At 40.3% G+C, this 17,362-nt stretch overlaps 2 protein-coding genes across 4 annotated transcripts in view; one reads left to right on the forward strand and one right to left on the reverse strand.

The window, feature by feature from the left end:
• LOC112250337 (inositol-trisphosphate 3-kinase B) overlaps positions 1 to 1,377 on the reverse strand; it is a 54,048-nt gene extending 52,671 nt beyond the window's left edge. Inside the window, exon 1 of one of the 2 annotated variants that reach the window (XM_024420402.2) lies at positions 989 to 1,377. The gene's annotated coding sequence lies outside the window, so the exon portion shown is untranslated. The remainder of the gene's footprint in view (positions 1 to 988) is intronic. The other variant, XM_024420401.2, reaches the window with a different exon arrangement.
• Positions 1,378 to 4,170: 2,793 nt separating this feature from the next.
• Positions 4,171 to 17,362, forward strand: part of coq8aa (coenzyme Q8A, genome duplicate a) — a 32,037-nt gene continuing 18,845 nt past the window's right edge. For both annotated transcript variants that reach the window (XM_024420404.2, XM_042321713.1), the window contains exon 1: positions 4,171 to 4,309. The gene's annotated coding sequence lies outside the window, so the exon portion shown is untranslated. The remainder of the gene's footprint in view (positions 4,310 to 17,362) is intronic.

The following is a 17,362-nucleotide window of genomic DNA, read 5'->3' on the forward strand; positions in this document are numbered from 1 at the left end:
GTATCTATGGAGGGAGTAGCGCCTGTGATGGTTCCCATGAACTCTCCATGCTAGTCAGCACTGACTAACTGAACTCCCTGGCTGTCTTTCTATGACCTTGCATTTCCATCGAAATTAGGGGAAAAAGAGGAAAGGAATAAAACATGAGGATGTGCCAATCAATGATAAGATAAATCGGGTCCATACAACACATTTACTGTGGCGACTGTATTTCATTGGGATATTATCAAACTAATATTCGATGATTTACAAGTTACGTTTGTTGTGATTATATATTTTTCAACTTTGACAATACTTGGTTCACATGGCATAAAGCAAACGCTCTCCAGTACAATAAGCACGTGGTGATCTAACGTTACTCTAGCTGCCATGTGGGTTTTACTGCAAGCTCAATTTGACAATGTTGTTATAACGCATACTGGGATTCAATCATTACCATTATGACATTCTTTAGCGAATCGACTTGAGCTACTCTTAATCTAATAGCAAAAAGAAACCAATAGCAAACGTGCAGAAGTTTATAAGCCTTATGCCAATTGGTAACTATCATTAGTAATATTTTCTCTGACCTTGTTTGAAATAATAACAACACTAATACTAATATGTATTATTATTGTTATCATCATCATCATTATCCCCAGCATCGTCATCATCACCATCATCATCATCGTCATCATCATCTGGGCTATTTCTTTACAGTTGAAACATTGTTATAACCAAGTAACAACTTGCTGATGTTACTCCGTTGTGCGCAATTAATATTGTTGTCAATAGCTACGTAGAGTGCCTATAACGTATTTCTTATTCACAATACTATTTTTGTGAACAGTGTAGGTGTAAATAAAGGCTAAAAAGCTTTAATATAAAGAGCGTTTATTCTAAATAGATTTTACCCACGCAGCTAAATTTTTATTTATGCTGACACCTTGCTTGGAAAATTTGAATGACACTAAACATACTCATTGGAGATGGTAAGTGCAAGTCTTACCTTGTACTAACAGACACCTCGTCCTAATAGGAGTCCTGCTATATCGAACCCGTGGCTGTCCAACCCTCAAAGCCGTTCAGAATGTCTACAGCACTGAGTGCAATTCAGCGCGATTTAGAACACTAAACATCTCTTAAATGAAGCGGATTTCACATAGCACACAATCTCCTTATTCCCTCACAAGCAAAAGGAAGGCCAGTTCAAGTATAAATAATATTTTTCTCCCACAGCGTGTCCAAAATACTTGCTCTTATGACCCCTTGACTTCTTCAACCCTTCGCTTTGGCGTAGTACTAGGCCGTTGTTTGCATAGTGTACTTCAAAAAGCAGGAAGGAAGTAGACGCTTACATTAATTTCTACGCAACAAGCAGCTTTTCCCTCAATTCTCCAATTGCCTACCGAAGGATAAAGCTCGATACGCACACAGCCTTGAGTTTTGACTTCAACGACGACTCTGTTGTCTGGACTAGTGTATCTGTTTGGGTCATCACATAATAACACTTAATTGGAGTGACATTTATTCGATAAACCCAGGACAATGATGATTAACTCTTCTCGTTGGTGATATTATAGGCTACTATCACAAAACATATTTAATATCATGTAGGACCAAACATTTCTGCATGTTTAAAAAATTGTTTTATTCTGCATCGTTTGTACAGCCACAAACCATGCAACAGGTGGCGTTTTACCTGTCAATATAACGAAATGTTCAAACATTATGGATCATTTATCACTGTTTGATCAAACAGTGTTTTAATTGCTTTATTTGGCTTACTGGTTTTACAGCAACTGTTATATTTAATAAATAGTATATAATATAGGCTTGCCTACAGTAAATATACCTACAGTAGGCTAAATATGAGCATTTTACAACATGATAATATAATGTCCTGCCTGTGCTCTTACCATATATTTACCATATTGCTTGTATTTGCTTTTGCCTTATGCTTGTGGCTCTAGGGGTAAGTGGTCAAGGTGGTCATTCCTCTAATGGCTCATCAACCCCCTTATCAAATCAGACCATACATTAATTATTCTAGTTTGTCTTGTAGGCAAGTTGTTTAAATGTCTCAATTGTACTTAGAAAAATGGATCATTCATAATTATGTATTTTACTCATATGATATCAATGACCATTTGAACCTTTTTGAAAGCAACTGTAGTAGCCTACCACACAAGGTACACTGTGCACAATGTGTGTGAACAGATCTTTGTAAAATGCAATCAGCCATTTGCTGTTAAGCTGTCATTACTCACCCAAGGAAATTCAACCCCATGACTTTGTAGATTAGCAGCCAAACAAATGACAATTTCGTAGAATGAAAAGAAGTGTGTCAGCTGGCAGAATAAACTGGAAGGAAGATACAGTACAACACTAGTGGCCTTTCTGATTTGAATGGGCCCGGCTGCCTGATAGGCTGTATGAACATCTATATTTCATCCCTTACAATTTCAGACCAGGTTAAGTCATTGTGGCTGTGAAATGAACATGATTGCCTCATGTTTGACTATATTAGTGTCTGTTTATGCACAATGTCCAGCTTGCAGCCCCACACAACTCTGACACTTTTATGAAGTTACTAAGGAGATCTTAGGAACTTTTACACACGCTTTAGACACATAGTCACAGATCTACTGTGGTGTATACTTCATCAGAACAACATAAGAATAGACATTTCTGATGCCAAGACAGTCAGATTGTATTAAACCACAGCACATAAACACTGGAAAAAAGGTGTGGAAAGATGAATTTTGATGTAAATGTTTGCATATGCACATGTGTGTGATGTGAATGTTTACAGACGCACGTGTATGTGTGTGTGTGTGTGTGTGTGTGTGTGTGTGTGTGTGTGTATGCAACTTACAAGTGGTCATAAACATTAAATTAACTTTCTAATGTGTGCATCTGTCATACACAGACATCACATCATGTGACCTTTCTATGCCCCATAAGGAGGGTATCATGAGGTGAACTTTGAGACAATAGCCCTCTGTGTCAACAAAGACCACATGGAAAGCTATGGCTGCAGGGCACTACCCAGATCTGTTGTTGACTGAGGTAGAGAAAACAATCTATATCTGTCCCTGACCTATGCAGATGTTGGTGGTCATCATTTGTCAAATGTCAGATAATGTGCACTGTGCATGGTCTCTCTTTGAACTATTAACAATACATGTTATGGAGGCTGACTTTATCCTGTGATTGATCAAATAAAGAAAATAAATGCCAGAGTGGAGAGGGCTTGTAATTCAATTTTTCAACTGCCTGAATGATAGCCATATTGATGATAAGACATTCTATAGATCAACAACAGATTATGGTTTATGAAGCTGTTTTGGCTACTGCATCAAGAAAGATTCAGATGATGAACTCTATAAATAGACTAGATACAAATATGAACTGAATGAAAACGTGTAGTCCAATTCCCGAAATTCTTCAACAGTTATTGTTCTCGCAACTATATTTTACAAAGGTAATGTAATTTGCCCGTCACGTACGCCATCTCTTGACTGATATTGGTACAGCAAATGTGTAAACGTTATTAGAAGAGGAAAACTTTCGAAAAACCGCCAGCAGGCGGCGGTAAATATTAAAAATAAAAACCTGTCTTTTAAAAATTCCAAATCAAATGTATTTATAAAGCCATTTTTACATCAGCAGATGTCACAACGTGCTTATGCAGAAACCCAGCCTAAAACCCCAAAAAGCAAGCAATGCAGATGTAGAAGCACGGTGGCTAGGATAAACTCCCTAGAGAGGCAGGAGCCTAGGAAGAAACATACAGAGGAACGAGGCTATGAGGGTATAATTTAATTTGATGGTCTTCTAGACTACTACATTCCTGTAAGACAACTAATGAAATCATTTGATCCTCTGTGACTTGTATCTCTCTAATAGACACGTTTCGTTTGTGAAATGTGACTTTTTTAATACATGATAGAGAATGTCTAGCTATTCTCATGTGTAAACTGTACGTGGTTAAAAGTAGCTTCTTTATTTTTCTGTCCAGAGCAAAGACCGCCCTTTCAAACGGGTTCTGACTTTTCATTGGCTTTAAACTTGGAGAGTACACCCTTTTCTTGGAAGATTGGCCAATGAGAGATCAAGATTCTGCCACCACCTCTCAAAAACCTGCTTCGCTTATCGCACGACCAATAGGAGGTGTTTAGGGGCGGGGTAAAAGCACTTTCACAATCACGGTTTAGCGTAGGTAAACAGTGTTTACCTCATGGTGGAAGACAAGACGCACTGTTTTTAGGCCTTTGGGGGACGAGGTAGCATTGAAAAGACAACCAGACATTCGCAATTACTGGGGGTAAGTGTATTATTTTCCACGTTACAAGTAGCAAAATGGAATAAATACGTATTAATTTGACAATTTGGACATTGCAGCATTGGCGAAAAAAACACATCTAATCTGCCTTGAAACGTGACCTAATTCTCAACTCCACGATATGTAGCTATTGTAACTAGCTACATCACGTCTGAGTTCAGAATAGCTGGCCAATGTTATCAGAATAGCTTTATAGTTTATCCTAATGTCGGTGAACACAAACAGCCTAACGTTAGATAAATATTTTATGCAAGTCTTTGACGAAATCCAAACATTTTTACTGGCCACTTCACCTGCTTAGTCGATGTTGTTGCTTGCCTGTTTGTCTAGACTCAGTCATGATGCACAGTGGAAGTAATACAACATGTAACTAACTGGCATCAAACTTTCATGTGCGCCAGAAAGCAAGCGCCCAGTTAAGGTCGGAATCTTCTGGCTAATGCATTCTCTGCTAGCTGGTGTGACATTTGACCAACAGTAGGTCATTTGTGCACATTTTCCTGCATGCATTTCAATCAGCTTGTAGACGTGAATGATAACTGTGTTTTGACGCAGTTATTTCCATAATAGGCAGAGTAATCGCACCTTGACTACTGTTCAGTCGTGTGGTCAGGTGCCACAAAAAAGGACTTAGGACAATTACAATTGGCTCAGAACAGGGCAGCACGGCTGGAGAGATTGACTTCATCACTACTTTCGTTTGTGACATGTTGAATGCACCAAGCTGTCTGTCTAAACTGCTGGCACACAGCTCAGACACCCATATATACCCCACAAGACATGTCACAAGAGGTCTATTCACAGTCCCCAAGTCCAGAACAGACACACAGTACTACATAGAGCCATGAATACGTGGAACTCTATTCCACATCAAGTAACTGATGCAAGCAGTAAAATTAGATTTAAAAAAAAACAGATAAGAAAGAACTTATGGAACAGCAGGGAATGTGAAGCAACACAAACATTGGCACAGGCACACACACGATAACATACGTACACATGGATTTAGTACTGTAGATATGTGGTTGTGGTGGAGTAGGGGCCTGAGGGCACACAATGTGTTGTGAAATCTGTGAATGCAATGTTTTTAAAATTGTATAAACTGCCATAATTGTGCTGGACCACAGGAAGAGTAGCTGCTCCTTTGGCCAAAATAAATACAAATCATGAGCATTAAGAAGAATCATCTACGCTATATTGGTAGTTTTGCCTGAAGGACAAAGCTCTGTCAATGGTCACAAAGGCCAGGGCTAGAAGAGGAGCTCAGCTGGCCCATAAACAACATTCTGTACCAGTGTCAGTCGTGCCACATGCAGACTACAGGCCTGGTTATTTTCAAAGTGGAAGACTACCTACCAGTATGTGTCTGCAAATAGGTTACATTAAATGTGTATGCATTATTAAAATACTGTAGCAAGCCAGATACTATTTGTCCTTTACTATCAGTGAAATTAAATGGATTTAATTCATTGCACACTGTACAGTGTGAGGACATTGAATTGTACAGTACAAGCTTTGAATGTCATACTGTAAAGCAGATAGTTTGCTTGATTGGGTTGTTAACCAACTGCATTGCCTTCTTTTCATGGTTTGTAACTTTAAATTCTGGATTTAATAGCTGTCTCGTATTCTAATCAATGGTTGCTTTTATCAATGTGATCAATCGAGAAAGCAGTGGCCTACTTAATGCAATCATATCCAATCATACTGTAGTTGCAGATTAAATCTCATGTTGATTTTGGTGCAGAGGCCACCTCAAGGAGAGATCTCTCTCTCTCTCTCTCTCTCTCTCTCTCTCTCTCTCTCTCGTGTTATGTTGAACATCAAGTGGCAGCTATGGTATGTGCTATAGGTCAAGGTCCATTCCAAGGTGTCATTAGATAAGATTGATGGCATGTAGGCCTCCCAAGTGGCGCAGCGGTCTAAGGCACTGCATCTCAGTGCTGGAGGCATCACTACACATCCCTGGTTCGATTCCAGGCTGTATCACAACCGGCCGGGATTGGGAGTCCCATAGGGCGGCGCACAATTGGCCCAGCATCGTTAGGGTTTGGCCGTGGAAGGCCGCCATTGTAGATAAGAGTTTGTTCTTAACTGACTCTCCATGTCTGGTGAGTATGCAGCAGTATGCACCAATGTTGTGAACTGAGTGCCCCATGGTGGACGTGGAGTTACGATATGGGCAACCATACTCAACGGACAACAGACACAATTGCATTTGATCGATGGCAATTTGAATGCACAGAGCTCATTGTATTTGGCTGCTCTTCATAATCACTTTTTCACCCTGGCTTCCGCTATCTGATATGTCCTGTTGTTTACACTCACACTCAAGTAGCCTATCTATCTCATGAGGAGAGGCCATTGTTGCCGTGCAGGCACGTGGGCTCTTAGACTGGCAGGAACAGTAGGAAAATTGTGGTGATATATTGGATGAATGTAGGTGAATGTAAACAGCACAAATGTGGAAGATAATATTTTTAGTAGTGGAAATTGTTATCTTCAGTTAGACAAGCTGTTCCTCTTTATCAAATGGGAACTTGCACAATTCAGTCTTTTATTACATAATTAACTATAGCTTGGCAATATCCTTATGTTTTGCAACAGATTGACACAAACACATTCCTTCTCTGAATACCAATGTGCATGTGAATCAGGCTCTGACCTACAGACTGCTTTCAATTAATTGTCTTACGAAAACATTAATTGACCTCAGGAATAAGCCACTCAACAATCCTTTGGTATTTTTTAAAATTAGACCGCTGGTTAATACAGTCCCATAATGTTTTGCATGTCAGCAGTCAAGTTTTCAAGCTATATGTTGCGTTCAAAAAAACTGGGAACTCGGAAATCTCAGACTTCAGTGCATTCAAGACAACTGGGAACTCTGGGAATAAAAAGGTGCTCTGACTGAGAAATTGTTTTGAACGGAGAACCAACTTTTCCCCCTTTGACTTGAGCAACAATACATCCTATTGGTCCAAAAGCCGTTGTGTTGAGGCTTGGCATCACCCATACAGCTGTAAGAAATAGGCCTACTGAATAACTAGGCTAAATCATAAAGCAGTGGAATGCTATGGCGCTCCCACATGCCTAGCCTAAACAGGTTCATTGTGAGTTGAACTGCCAAGGTACAGAAAGGTGTTTCCTCCTACTCCCTTCGAATCACCCTCAGCGGGTTGGGAGCAACCGGATGCATCTGGTTTTCAAGGGAAATTGACACAACTAAAGCTTCTGGACGTTAAACAAGGCGACACTCCACAGCATTTCACTTGCATTTGTGAATAATAATAGTATAGTAGTATCACATTTATAGTAAAATAAATGCTGCAGTAGTAGTTTAAGTATTTATGCCATTTTGTTTCATAGCTGGTAAATTATTTGCACAAAGTCAAAACTATGAATCCTATATAGCCTATTCCACTTCGTGCTGCAACACCGCCTGGCTGGAGCTGTGCGCAAGTGAAGAGCTGCTCACATACATAAAAGTTTTAATATTTTAATTTACTTGAACTGTTTCTTGACTATTTGCATTGTTTTGTTCAAGTTAGGTTGTTTGTCTATTTGAGTTTCAACTGCTAGGGAAGAGAAGACAACGCTTCTACTAGTCAGACTCAATCTCACAGGCACAAACATGTCGTGCCACGCTACCCTCCCGCCCTTAAATATCTGGGAAATTTTGGTTAAAAGACACACACAAATTAAATTAAACAATATACCACGCTACTAGTAATATATGAATTGTTTTAAAAACATTACAAAGCATGCTCTATGTTTTTTTTGTGTATTATGTTGGTGTACTTTTAGCAGGGGAAAATATATATAATGTTTAATCTACCTGCCACAGTGGCTGGTGGACCAAAACGTAAATGTTATGCCCTGCTCCCTTTGTACTCTACCACAGCAGCTCACACTAGTTTTACACCTCACTATCCCTGAGTCAGATTATTTACTGCAAACCTACTCGTAGTTACACTGCATACAACTGCTTTTTATATCTATCTGGTGTCACAGCAGCTCACACTAGTTTTACACCTCACTGTCCCTGAGTCAGATTATTTACTGCAAACCTACTTGTAGTTACACTGCATACAACCACTTTTTATATCTATCTGGTGTCACATAATAAGTCTTGAGATTTGGATGAAAGTGCTGGAGCTGCTCTCTCTCTCTGCCAAACTCCAAGAGTAGGTCTTAAATCAGACTTGAAAGAGCCTGTCACTTCACTGGCATGGGTGCATCTCACTGGAACTCATAAGGAACTCATGGCTCAGTTATGGTTCCTATTACTGTATCTGATCTCAAAAGGTAGCCTCACTGTGGAGAACCAGAGATACAGAACAGTTAATGCAACCCAGACTAGACTTGTACTTATTGAGTTAGGAGAAGGGTGTGCCAATCACATGCATACTAAACAAGCCTCACATGCACTGCAGTCGTCTCAAATCATCCCCACATCCCCTAAGCACGTGCGGTCGCACACACACACACACACATAGACACATACACACATACATTACATGCCTGTGCATTGTAATTCTACACTTTCCTCCATTTTGTTGTTTTATTCGTCATGTACAGATGTGAGAGTCGGGGTCAGATCTGAGCAGCAAAAGGTAGGATTATTTTAGTGCCAGCCAGAAAGTCATTTTGGGAGATTTTATCTGGAGCAGAGCAGCCTGTGTTAGAGGTCGACCGATTTAATTGGCATGGCCAGTTAATTAGGGCCGATTTCAAGTTTTCATAACAATTACATTGCATTCTACGAGGAAACTGCGTAACAGGCTGACCACCTGTTACGCGAGTGCAGCAAGGAGCCAATGTAAGTTGCTAGCTAGCATTAAACTTATAAAAAACAATACATTTTCACAATCACTAGTTAAGTACACATGGTTAATTGATGATATTACTAGGTTAACTAGCTTGTCCTGCGTTGGATATAATCAATGCGGTGCCTGTTAATTTACCATCGAATCAAAGCCTACTAAGCCAATCGGGTGACGATTTAACAAAAGCACAATCGTTGCACGAATGTACCTAACCATAAACATCAATGCCTTTCTTAAAATCAATACACAGAAGTATATATTTTTTAAACCTGCATATTTGGTTCAAAGAAATTAATGTTTGCAGGCAATATTAACGAGGCAAATTGTGTCACTTCTCTTGCGTTCATTGCACGCAGAGTCAGGGTATATGCAACAGTTTGGGCCACCTGGCTCATAGCAAACTAATTTGCCAGAATTTTACGTAATTATGACATAACATTGAAGGTTGTGCAATGTAACAGCAATATTTAGACTTAGGGTTGCCACCCATTCGATAAAATACGTAACGGTTTCGTATTTCACTGAAAGAATAAATGCTTTGTTTTCTAAATGATAGTTTCCAGATTTGACCATATTAATGACCAAAGGCTCATATTTCTGTGTTTTATCATAATTAAGTCTATGATTTGATAGAGCAGTCTTGTTGATTGGTGGTAGGGAGCAGCAGGCTCATAAGCATTCATTCAAACAGCACTTTACTGCATTTGCCAGCAGCTCTCAGCAATGCTTAAGGCACAGCGCTGTTTATGACTTCAAGCCTATCAACTCCTGAGATTAGGCTGGCAGTACTAAAGTGCCTATTAGAACATCCAATAGTCAAAGGTAGATGAAATACAAATGGTATAGAGAGAAATAGTTGATAATTCCAATAACTACAACCTAAAACTTCTTAACTGGGAATATTGAACCACCAGCTTTCATATGTTCTGAGCAAGGAACTTAAACGGTAGCTTTTTTACATGGCACATATTGCGCTTTTACTTTCTGCTCCAACACTGTTTTTGCATTATTTAAACCAAATAGAGCATGTTTCATTATTTATTTGAGACTAAATATATTTTATTTATGTATTATATTAAGTTAAAATAAGTGTTCATTCAGTATTGTTGCAATTGTCATTATTACAAATATTAAATACACACACACACAAAGTTGAAGTCGGAAGTTTACGTACACCTTAGCCAATTCCTGACATTTAATCCTAGTCAACATTCCCTGTTTTAGGTCAGTTTGGCTCACCACTTTATTTTAAGAATGTGAAATGTCAGAATAATAGTGTAGAGTGATTTATTTCAGCTTGTATTTCTTTCATCACATTCCCAGTGGGTCAGAAATTTACATACACTCAATTAGTATTTAGTAGCATTGCCTTTTAAATAGTTTGACTTGGGTCAAATGTTTTGGGTAGCCTTCCACAAGCTTCCCACAATAAGTTTGGTGAATTTTGGCCCATTCCTTCTGACAGAGCTGGTGTATCTGAGTCAGGTTTGTAGGCCTCCTTGCTCGCACATGCTTTTTCAGTTCTGCCCACACATTTTCTATAGGATTGAGGTCAGGGCTTTGTGATGGCCACTCCAATACCATGACTTTGTTGTCCTTTTGCCACAACTTGGAAGTATGCTTGGGGTAATTGTTCATTTGGAAGACCCATTGCGACCAAGCTTTAACTTCCTGACTGATGTCTTGAGATGTTGCTTCAATATATCCAGATAATTTTCCTGGCATCTGTTTTGTGAAGTGCACCAGTCCCTCCTGCAGCAAAGCACCCCCACAACATGATGCTGCCACCCCTGTGCGTCACGGTTAGGATGGTGTTCTTCGGCTTGCAAGCCTCCCCCTTTTTCTCCAAACATAACAATGGTCATTATGGCCAAACAGTTCAATTTTTGTTTCATCAGACCAGAGGACATTTCTCCAAAAAGTATGATCTTTGTCCCCATGTGCAGTTGCAAACCATAGTCTGGCTTTTTTATGGCGTCAGAGTCAGGTTTGTAGGCCTCCTTGCTTGCACAAGCTTTTTCATTTCTACCCACATTTTCGATAGGATTGAGGTCAGGGCTTTGTGATGGCCACTCCAATACCCTGACTTTGGTCCTTAAGCCATTTTGTCCTTAAGCCACAACTCTGGAAGTATGCCTGGGGTCATTGTCCATTTGGAAGACCCATTTGCGACCAAGCTTTAACTTCCTGACTGATGTCTTGAGATGTTGCTTCAATATATCCACATTTTCCTTTCTCATGTGCCATCTATTTTGTGAAGTGCACCAGTCCCTCCTGCAGCATAGCACCCCCACAACATGATGCTGCCACCCCCGTGCTTCACGGTTGGGATGGTGTTATTCGGCTTGCAAGCCTCCCCTCCAAACATAACGATGGTCATTATGGCCAAACAGTTCTATTTTTGTTTCATCAGACCAGAGGACATTTCTCCAAAAAGTACAATGTCCCCATGTGCAATTGCAAACTGTAGTCTGGCTTTAAAAAAAAAATGATGGCGGTTTTGGAGCAGTGGCTTCTTCCTTGCTGAGCGGCCTTTCAGGTTATGTCGACTCGTTTTACTGTGGATATAGATACTTTTCTACTTGTTTCCTTCAGCATCTTCACAAGGTCCTTTACTGTTGTTCTTGGATTGATTTGCACTTTTCACACTAAAATATGTTCATCTCTAGGAGACAGAACACGTCTCCTTCCTGAGTGGTATGACGGCAGCGTGGTCCCATGGTGTTTATACTTGCGTACTATTGTTTGTACAGATGAACGCGGTACCTTCAGGCGTTTGGAAGTTGCTCCCAAGGATGATCCAGACTTGGAGGTCTACAGTTTTTTTCTGAGGTCTTGGCTGATTCCTTTAGATTTTACCATGATGTCAAGCAAAGATGCACTGAGTTTGAAGATAGGCCTTGAAATACATCCACAGGTACACCTCCAATTGACTCAACTTCTGATAAATTATGAAAATTAGCCTGAAGTCACACTATTTTCTGGAATTTTCCAAGCTGTTTAATGGTACAGTCAACTTAATGTATGTAAACTTCTGACCCACAGGAATTGTGATCCAGTGAAATAATCTGTCTCTAAATAATTGTTGGGAAAATTACTTGTCATGCACAAAGTAGATGTCCTAACCGACTTACCAAAACCTGTAGATTGTTAAAACCTCTTAAGTCGACCCTCTACTTTTTCGAACATTCTGTTAAAAATCGCGCAACATTTCGGCATCCTGCTACTCATGCCAGGAATATAGTATATCCATATGATTAGTATGTGTGGATAGAAAACACTCTCACGTTTCTAAAACTGGTTAAATCACCGCTGTGACTATAACAGAGCGTCTGTTTCATCGAAAAGCGCAAGAAAAACTGATCACTGAAAACTGAAAAAAATATCCATGCGCCACTTGCATGTATTGTTCAAGGGGCACGAAATTAAATAGGGCCGAGATTGCAAGTCCTACAGCTTCCACACGATGTCACCACTCTTGTCAATTGCCTTCTCGTTGTTTCTTGGTCAAACGAGGAAGAGAGACCACTTTCCATCCGGTCTCCGACAGGAAGTTTTGGAAGAGAGATTTTGGAAGATGATTTGAAAGCGTGGAGCTATTGAATACACATCGCCTCGTGATCAATTTGATAGATTATTAACGTTTACTAATACCTAAAGTTGGATTACAAAAGTATTTCGAAGTGTTTTGTGAAAGTTTATCGTCGACTTTTTTAATTTTAAAAAATGACGTAGCGTTTTGAAACTTTTTTCTGAATCACACAGTTTCCATAGATGGATATTTTGGGTATATATGGACCGATTTAATCTAAAAAAAGACCCAATAGTGATGTTTATGGGACATATAGGAGTGCCAACAAAGAAGCTCGTCCAAGGTAATGAAAGTTTTTTATATTTTATTTCTGCTATTTGTGTAGCGCCGGCTACGCTAATTCTTTTGTTTACGTCGCCTTCAGGTATTTCGGGGTGTTGCATGCTATCAGATAATAGCTTCTCATGCTTCTCATGATTTCGCAGAAAAGCATTTTAATAATCTGACTTGTTGGCTAGATTCACAACAAGTGTAGCTTTAATTCAGTGCCCTGCATGTGTGTTTTGATGAACGTTTGAGTTTTAACGAGTGCTATTAGCATTTGGCGTAGTGCATTTGCATTTCCAGATGCCTAGATGGGACGTCTGCATCTCAGGTCGACGCAAGAGGTTATTAACAAGACATTTGTGGAGTGGTTTAAAAATGAGTTTTAATGACTCCAATCTAAGTGTATGTGAACGTCTGACTTCAACTGTATATATAAAAATCATCTGATTTTAAAAAATCTATCAACTTTTTTGGTCCTCCAATAATCGGTATCGGCGTTGAAAAATCATAATCGGTCGACCTCTAATGGGTGGTTTGTGTGATTTTTGAGTACAGGGGAAGTCTGTCTGGCTAGTGAGCAGTAGATACTCTGTTGCCAAATGAATGAGGCCAAGTTATGGTGGTGACCTTGTTTCCAGATTTAAAATCTCGGAGTGAGGGTGTCCTTGAAATGAAATTGTGTACAGTGCCTTTAGAAAGTATAGGGGGCAGTATTAGGAAATTCGGATGAATGACGTGCCCAAAGTAAACTTCCTGTTACTCAGGCCCAGAAGCTAGGATATGCATATACTTGGTAGCATTGGATAGAAAACACTCTGAAGTTTCTAAAACTGTTAAAATAATGTGAGTATAACAGAACTGATATGGCAGGCGAAAAACCAAGGAAAATCCATCCAGGAAGTGGGATTTTTTTTTATGTGAGTGGTTTTCCATTGAATGCCTATTGATGGTGTAATGGGTTAGGGCCCAGATTGCAGTTCCTATGGCTTTCACTAGATGTCAACAGTCTTTAGACATGGTTTCAAGCTTGTTTTCTGAAAAACGATGAAGAAAAATACCTTTTGGTCAGGTGACTTGGGAATCATGCAGTACTGGTTTGCGCACGTGACTGTGTGCGCACCTTTCGTTCTTTTTCCTTTCTATTGAATACGCTATTGTCCGTTTGAAATATTATTGATTATTTAGATAATTGACACCCTGAGGATTAGTTATAAACATCGTTTGACATGTTTCGACAAACTTTACCGGTACTATTAGGATGTATTTGTCTGCATGTTTTGACCGCCTTTGAGCCAGTGGATTACTGAACAAAACGAGCCAACAAAACTGAGTTTTTGGGATATAAAGAAGGACTTTATCGAACAGTAGGACCATTTGTTATGTAGCTGGGACCTTTGTGATTGCAACCAGATGAAGATCTTCAAAGGTAAGTGATTTATTTTACTGCTATTTCTGACTTTCGTGACTCCTCTGCTTGGTTGGAAAATGTTTGTGTGCTTTTGTGTGCAGGGCGCAGTCCTCAGATAATCGCATGTTATGCTTCGCCATAAAGCCTTTTTGAAATCTGACAAAGCAGCTGGATTAACAAGAAGTTAATCTTTTAACCAATGTATAACACTTGTATTTTCATGAATGTTTATTATTACTATTTCTGTCATTTGAATTTGTCGCTCTGCAATTTCACCGGATGTTGTCGAGGTGGGTCGCTGGCCAAAGAGGCTAGTTATGATCAACAACCAATTTGACAGCGGTTGAAACATTTTGAAAAGAATAATGGGCAAATGTTGCACAATGCAGGTGTGGCAAGCTCTTAGACACCTAGAAAGACTCAACTGTACTCGCTGCCAAAGGTGCTTCTATAAAGTATTGACGTGTGTGTGTGTGTGTGTGTGTGTGTGTGTGTGTGTGTGTGTGAGTGTGTGTGTGTGTGTGTAAATGAGATTTCTGTTTTTCATTTTCAATAAATTTGCTAAAACAACAACCAGACAGTCCTAGCAAAATTATTTATTGAGAAATTTCTCTTTGCTAATGTAGCAGATCTTATCGTACTTCGTACCTCTCTTGCATTGTGTTTTTAAAGAAAGGACTGTTCAGCCAGTGAGCCCAGTTGATTGGTAGTTTACTCTGACGATAGACACAAGGAACCACATTAAATGTGCAGGACAACCGTCTGTTGATGGCTGTACATTAGTGAGTCGTCACTTGCATGTCAATATCAGACGGGGTATTTTGAAGTCAAACATCATAACAATGACACAAATAGTACTAAATACAATAAATGTAATAAGTACCTGACGACAGACACAATGAAGCATGTTAATGTGCAGGACTCCCGAGTGGCACAGTGATCTAAGGCATTGCATCGCCGTGCGTAAGGGTCACTATAGCCCCGGGTTGGATCCTAGGCTGTGTCACAGCCGGCTGACCGTGAGACCCATGAGGCCCCACACAATTGGCCCAGAGTCGTCCGGGTTATGGGAGGGTTTGGCTAGCCTTGTCCCATCGTGCTCTAGTGACTCCTGTGCAAGCTGACTTTGTCGTCAGTTGGATGGTTTCCTCCGACACATTGGTGCAGCTAGCTTCCGGGTTAAGCAAGCAGTGCGTCAAGAAGCAGTGAGGCTTGTCGGGGTCGTGTTTTGGAGGACACATGCTATCGACCTTTGCCTCTCCCGAGTTCATAGGGGAGTTGAAGCGATGACACGACTGTAACTACCAATTGGATATCATGAAATTGGAGAGAATGTACAATGAAAAAAAGATGTGCAGGACGATAGTATGTTGATGGCTGTAGATTCAGGATTTGTCTGTTAGCATGGAAATAACTGAATTAGCAGGGAGCTAATGCGTGTAAAGTGTTGGTCCCATGTTTCATGAGCTGAACTTAAAAAATCCTGTCTGTGCGCGCACACATCAGGACATGTAGATAGTGAACTCGTACACATTTTAAATATGAAAGTAGTGAACAGTATTTCGGAGCGTGACCTAGCTTGCATGTCAAAATCAGACTGGGGAGTTTACATTCACGATCTCTGCCAATCAGAAAGCATGACCAATTGCATAATATGTTAATGATACAGTGCATTCGGAAAGTATCCAGACCCCTTCACTTTTTTCACATTTTGTTACGTTACAGCCTTATTCTAAAATTGATTAAATTGTTTTGTTTTCCTGAGCAGTCTACACACACTACCTACATAATGGAAAAACAAAAACTGCTTTTTAGAAATGTTTGCAAATGTGTAAAAAATTAACTGAAATATTACATTTACATAATTATTCAAACCCTTTACACAGCTTGGCACACCTGTATTAGGGGAGTTTCTCCCATTTCTTCTCTGCAGATCCCCTCAAGCTTTGTCAGGTTGGATGGGAAGCGTCGCTGCACAGTTATTTTCAGGTCAGGTTCATGTCCGGGCTCTGGCTGGGCCACTCAAGGACATTCAGAGACTTGTCCCGAAGCCACTCCTGCATTGTCTTGGCTGTGTGCTTAGGGTCGTTGTCCTGTTGGAAGGTGAACCAGTCTGAGATCCTGAGTGCTTTGGAAAAGATTTTCATCAAGGATCTCTCTCTACTTTGCACCGTTCATCTTTCCCTCGATCATGACTAGTCTCCCAGTCCCTGCTGTTGAAAAACATCCCCACATCATGATGATGCTGCCACCACCATGCTTCACTGTAGGGATGGTATTGGCTAGGTGATGAGCAGTGACTGGTTTCCTCCAGACATGACGCTTGGAATTCAGGCCAAATAGTTGAAGCTTGTTTTAATCAGACCAGAGAATCTTGTTTCTCATGGTATGAGAGTCCTTTAGGTGCCCTTTTGGTCGTGCTTTTTACTGAGGAGCGGCTTCCGTCTGGCCGCTCTACCATAAAAGGCTGATTGGTGGAGTGCTGCAGAGATGGTTGTGCTTCTGGAAGGTTCTCCCATCTCCACAGAGGAACTCTGGAGCGCTTGTCAGTGTGACCATTGGGTTCTTGGTATTGTCCCTGACCAAGGCCCTTCTCTTGATGGCTCAGTTTGGTCGCGCTGCCAGCTCTAGAGTCTTGGTGGTTCAAAACTTCTTCCATTTAAGAATGATTGAGGCCACTGTGTTCTTGTACCTTCAATACTGCAAAGAAATGTTGGTATCCTTCCCCAGATCTGTGCCTCAACACAATCCCGTCTCTGAGCGCTACGGAAAATTCCTTCGACCTCATGGCTTGGTTTTTGCATTGACATGCACTGTCAACTGTGGGACCTTATACAGACAGCTGTGTGCCTTTCCAAATCATGTCCAATCAATTGAATTTACCACAAGTGGACGCCAATCAAGTTGTAGAAGGATGATCAATGGAAACAGGATGCACC

This window comes from Oncorhynchus tshawytscha, linkage group LG05 (assembly GCF_018296145.1).
Source record: "Oncorhynchus tshawytscha isolate Ot180627B linkage group LG05, Otsh_v2.0, whole genome shotgun sequence".
Taxonomy (NCBI): Eukaryota; Metazoa; Chordata; class Actinopteri; order Salmoniformes; family Salmonidae; genus Oncorhynchus; species Oncorhynchus tshawytscha.